We start from the raw sequence: 6,507 nt of genomic DNA on the forward strand, positions 1-6,507 counted from the left end.
CCCTCTTGCGCAGCTTTCGTTTGAAGAAATCTAGCTTTATCTTTAGGGTGTGTCTTTATGTGTCTAGTCAAAGTACCCGTACCGCTACGGTCTCCAGTAAATTTATGAGCCATCAAAGTCCCACAAGTTTTACACTTAGCCTTTCTTTGATCTCTTAGTTAAATAAAAAAGTGCCAAACAAGAGATGTTTCGCACCGTCTAGACGGTTATCTATTAAAAGTAGGGGTTACTACAGGAGGGTCAGGCAGGGCATCATTTGAATTATTTCAGTTGGGTTAACAACATGACTAGTAGGTGTATCATCTAAATCTTGTTGTGTTTCATCTAAATCATCATTTTCATCGATAGTTGGATTACCATAAAAAGTATTCATGTATTCATCATTTAATTGTTGACCTGGTGCAATATCATGGTAAAATTGACTATCGGTAAATTGAAAATAAGGGTTATCACTATCAAGAATAATAGGTGGAGGAGGACGGGTCACACGTCTGGGTCGGGGAGCTAGGGGAGGAGTAGTAGCTTGACCACTAGATTCACCAATTTTAGATTTTCCCTTACCACCAAATATTTTTTTCAAAGAAAAGGCTATATTAATTATAATTATACAAACAAAAACAAACAAAACTATAATATTAAAACTTAAGAGTTGGAACGAGTTTACCGAATTGACGAACAACTTCTTGAAAATTGTATATCATTGAAGACATCAAGACTTGAATACTTCAATTCGCCAACTTCACAATTTTTCATAAATTGCAATAATAAAGTAAGCAATTAGAGAAGAAAATTAGAGAGAGAACCATGATTTTGTGAGTAAAAATAAAAGAATGAAGGGGTATTTATAGTTGAGAATAGGGAAAAAGTATAAATATAAAAAATTTGTGGGGCAAATTGCTATTTTTTAAAAAGCCAAACGACTAAATTAGCAGGCCAGCTGCTAGTTTTAATACTTCCAACCATTGGCCAATTTTAATTTTTTTTTTAAAAAATAGTCATTGGGCCCGTTAAGCCCGGTTGAACCGGCCCAGGCCCACCAGCCGCTCCCGGGCTCGCGGTCTCTCCATGCTGGACCGGCCCACAGTGGGCTCCTAGGACTGCTTGGGACCGGACCATACAGGCCAACCCGTTTAGTCCAAGCCCATGTGGGCTCGCGGTTTCGGGTCGGTCCCGGACCACAATACAGCCTTAACCACACAAGAAGGAGGGTGATTTGTGTGGTGTCCAATTTTCCGCTTAAACTGATTATAGAAGGACCTGGTTCTTCTATGTATTCCAACTACTACTGTTGCAGAATAATAAGTACAAAAATTAAAGAACACAGAGATTTTACGTGGAAAATACCTGGCTCAAAAGGTGAATAAATCATGACTTACTTTCCAGTAGGATTTTCCCAAATACTCCACTAAAATCACTGAGTCAAAAACTGCATTTACAAAAACTATTTTGTAAACCTAGGACTAACTCTAATCCCTTGTAGCACACAGCCTCAACTGTTGCGACAACTTCAAATTAACTCTAACTTGAAAACTCTGAGTACCTAATACAATTGCTTCTAGATAAAGCTGAGATACAATATGAAAAAACCTACTACAATTGAACTAGAATAAAATACCGACACTTGGAACTGCTTCTTCTATCTGGTTCAAGTAGCTTCAGGTTTGCACGCTTGAATCACACACAAATTGCTTGCAAAATTGCCTTGCTATTTTGCTCTCAATTCACGTTTAACTTCTGCTTATGTGCATTCCCTGTAAAAGAGAACAACACTGATATTTATAGAGTTAGTAAATAGAGATTGACTAGAATTCTGATGTTACTCTCCCTTGGTGGAAGAGTTCTAGTTGATCACAACCTCTAACTCCATCCTTCTCTTAAACCGTGTTCTCTTTAAGTAAGGAGTCCTTCTCCTTATCTAATATGCAATCTTTTCGATCAGGATCAATAGATATTACATTTTTCAAGAGATATCTTTTCGATAAGTTTATAGACTTCACGTCTATCTCACATGATTAAGTCTGTCCATATCTATGCACTAGGATGGACCTGACTCATGTCTGAGTTTCTTTGTCAATCTTCAAAACTTAACCTTTACTTGGGCCAACAAATTCCTCCTTTTTGATGATGATAAACTCTGTGCTTTTCATACACTTAGGCTCTGCCAGAACTCAGCTCAACATCAATGCAAAGTTAGAAATTTTTCACTTATCATCAAGGACCAGGTTCATTAGGTTATAAACATCACTATTCTGAATATAAAGCACAATATCTCTTCCCCATTTTGGCATCATAAAAAAGTTGCATAAACAAAGTGTGATTCCCAAATTTTAAAAATTACTCATGGCCACTAGGGCAACTGCAAATGCATTCATGGATTAATCATAAGTAATCAACTACACATATTCAAATTATCAAGGAAAAATAAACAATAGACAAGAGAAAAAGGAGAAACTTTCATTGATAGAGAATATGATTCTACCACAATCCATAAAAAGAAACAAAACAGTTAAAACATAAGCAAAACAAGAAAAATCCCTAATCTGGGTCACTGAGAGGTCTAGACAAGGTTCAGGAAATGAAGGCTAAAGAAATTAATGCTTGGAAGAACTAGAGGGTTGGGTTTTGGCTTGGAGAAGGTGCAACATGACTTGAAGAATGCCATCATTCTTCTCCTTTTCCTTTGTGAGCTCAGTTCTGAGAGCATCTCTCTCAGATTCAACCTCTGTCAAACGAGTCTTCAGCCTAACTATCTCAGCATCCATATCCCCACTCTCCTGCAATAGAGGTCTGACCTTGCTATTATAGGTGTCGTTTTAGATGAACCAGGTTCATTTGGAATGGCAGTGACCTCATAATTACAAGCAATCAACGTGTTGATTCCAAAATGGTCTTTGCTTATGGCCATCTTCCACTTCTTTAGTGGCACCTTAAAACGAGCAAGAACAGTAGTGAGAATAAAACCATAAGGAGTGGCATGGGCCTTTGAGCCATTGATAACCCTATCAAGTAGCTTGATCATAAATACAGACTAGTTGGTCTGCCGCCCACTTTGAAGACACTCCATCAAAACCAAATCCATGTAGTTAGCAGTGTGTTTTCTTTCCTGTCTAGGCAGCAAACACTTGTTGACAATTTCAAACATGACTTTGTGACATGGTTTCATTTCACTCTTATGCACAACCTTGGCCTCATTCACTTTTGTGACATCACAAAACTTCCTAGTAATGGCAAGGGTAGTAGGAAAGGAGTCCAGACTTCGCCATTTTTGTCTCGTGTAGTCATCATACCCTTCAGAAGGAATGTCAAGGATTTCACCCAGCTCTTTTGCATCAAAAGTCACTTGAATCTCTTTCACCTGGCTAGTAACTCTGCCATCCTTGACCTTTGCATTGGCCATAAACTCAATAATCTCATTTCTTGCCAGCCTGCCATCCAACTGAAGGACCATGACCTTCCCTCCCTCAAACTGCTAGAGCATCAACAAGTCGAACTATCCCTGGTTCCTCCAAATTCTTCAAAAGTCTACCCTTCAAGATTCTTCGTTTGCCAAACTTGGCCAGCTTATCTTGTTCATAGTCAGATTCACCCTCTTCTTCACCACTCCAATGTTATTTCTCAATAATCTTAACTTGCTTGGCTTTCACAGCAGACCTTGTTCGTTTAGCCAAAGAAGAGGGTTCAACGGCCATGGAAACAGATGAAGACGTCTTGGTCTTCTTGGGCTTAGGGGTCTGAACCTCCATAGTCACATGTTCATCCTGATGGACCCGGTCCATCTCATCCACATCAATAGCCTCAATAGGCTCTGCCACCTTAGCTTTCCCTTTGTCCATTCTTTTCTTCTTACTTTCCTCCATAGCTTTTTGGAACTCATCCTTACTCTGCTTCAACTTACTTCTTGTGGCCCTTCCTTTTGGTAGAGGAATATTAGTAGTTGTTGAAGAAGCAACCTTCCTTTTCTTGGAGGTTCTTGCAGTGCTAGGAACTTTTGGTATTGGAGTTCTCCTTTTCTTGGGGTTATAGCTTGCACCCAACTTCTTTAGAAGATCTGCTAGGGTTTCCTCAATAGATAAACCAGGTTCATCTATATGTGAACTGAGATCGACAAGCCCTTCAGCATCTTCCCCTGAACCATTTCCCCCTATTTTCTTGCTACTCTCTATCGCCTTTTCTAGCTCAGCTCCACATATAGCCAGTTTAACAGCTTCAGAGGTGGGTGAAGAATCAGCCACTTTTTTCCCTTTTTTCCTCTCATCACTATGAACACTCTCACTCTCAGTTTCTTTTCCTCTTTTATTTTTACCACCTCTCCTCCTTGACTCACTCGTTTCCACATTCACAATAGAACCAACCAAAACAAAACGATTCTCCAAATTTTCAACTAGAATAGAACGTATCTCAGAAAGGGAATTTTGCACAGATGTTGCCTGCTCAGAAGTAGAAGACCCAGTTCCTTCCCCCTTACTCGCAGACTTGAGAGAATCATCAGAATTTTCAGAATCTTGGGCTTGACTAGCCTTTAATTTTGTATTTAGTTTCTTTAAAAGCGCACCCGTAGCCACAGTTTTGCGAGCAAGCATCTTCACTCGCCTCCTCCTAGGTTGGAGGGTTGTATTGGTTTGTGGAGTAGTGGAGAATCGGAGGGGGTAGGTGGTGGAAGTGTGCCGGGGTTATCTTAGGGTTGGTCATCTTTGCTAATTCTGGAATAAAATTCTTGATTGGAGTTTTGGAAGAGAGAAGAGTAGAGAACAGAAAGAATTTTTGACAGTTTTGAGAATTATAGGAGTGGTAGTGGTGATGATGATGGATTTTAAAGGGAGAGGATTAATTAATGTCTTACGACAGATTTTTATAGTCAATTAGAAGTCCAATCACTCTGAAATTTCAGGTTGAATATGCGGTTAATCTTTCGTAGAATCTATGCATTTTAATACGGTGAAGAGTCTAATTGAAACGAAACTGGTTCAAACTCAAAAGGATAGGTTTTTGAACATAGTTAGGACTCTGCTCATAAATTAGATATTAATATTTCTAATTGTGCAGATTATAGAACATACCTCGTTATTCAGATGAACCAGTACTGATGAACCAGATTCTTCACTAAGAATCCTCTTAATCATACCTCAATTTGCCAAAATAGAAGAAATTTTGTAAGAGATCAGTGAGTCATATCAATACATGGCACATGAGTATACTATTTACAGTATGAGACTGAGTAAAGATTAATCTAGATATTTACACAAGTTCCAGATTTCCTAACCAAATTTTTTTTTTCGTTTTTTTTCATTGTGCATTCTAAACTGGTTCCATTAGGTGATCTTAATCATACCTAGTTCTAACCTGTTCCTTTCAAAGCTTTCTCTACTTAATGCTTTTGTAAAAATGTCAGCAATCTGTTTATCAGTAGCACAACATTCTATAGTGATCATTCATTTCTTATAGTTGTCCCTCAAAAATGGTGTCTAACATCTATGTGCTTAGTTCTCTTATGATGAACCGGGTTCTTAGTCATACTAATAGCACTAGTGTTATCACAAAAAATAGGGATGCAACCAACTTCAATACCAAAATCCATCAACTGCTGTTTGATCCACAACAATTGAGCACAACAGGAAGCAATAACAATATACTCAGCTTCAGCAGTAGATAAAACTACTTAATTTTACTTTTTAGTAGCCCATAACACAAGACATGAACCAAAGAAGTGTGCCATACTCTTCCTATCCACAAGAAAACCTGCATAGTCAATATCAACATATCCTACTAGGTTAAAGTTACTACCTTTTGGATACCAAAGGCAAAGGTCAGTAGTGCCTTCCAAGTATCTCAATATTCTTTTGACAACAGTCAAGTGGGATTCCTTTGGATTTGCTTGAAATCGAGCACAAAGCCCTACACTGAAAACAGTGTCAGGTCTGCTAGTAGTAAGATACAAAAATGAACCAATCATACCCCTATACAACTTCTGATCAACAGATGAACCAAGTTCATCTATGTCCAATTTTGTGACTGTTGCAATAGGAGTATCTATTTCCTTTGATTCTTCCATTTTAAACTTCTTATCAACTCTTTTGCATATTTCTTCTGATGGATCACAGTTCCATTTGAGTTTTGTTTAATTTGTCAGCCTAAGAAGAAATTAAGCTCATCCATCATACACATTTCAAATTCACTCCCCATAAGTTTAGCAAATTCCTTAGTTTTTCAATGGTTACCCCAAAAATTATGTCATCAACATATATTGTACTACAAGAAGATCCTTACCTTTTTCCCTCAAGAATAGAGTGCTATCAATGTTGCCTCTCTTGTAGCCATGTTCAAGCAGGAATTTGGATAGTCGTTCATACCATGCTCTAGGAGCCTGCTTGAGTCCATAGAGTGCCTTGTCTAGTTTGTATACATGATCTGGACACTCCTTACTTTCAAACCCTGGATGTTGTTTGACAAACACTTCTTCCTTTAAGTAGCCATTTAGGAAGGCACTCTTGACGTCCATCTGGTGAAGAG

Source organism: Nicotiana sylvestris, chromosome 11 (genome assembly GCF_000393655.2).
Source record: "Nicotiana sylvestris chromosome 11, ASM39365v2, whole genome shotgun sequence".
Taxonomy (NCBI): domain Eukaryota; kingdom Viridiplantae; phylum Streptophyta; class Magnoliopsida; order Solanales; family Solanaceae; genus Nicotiana; species Nicotiana sylvestris.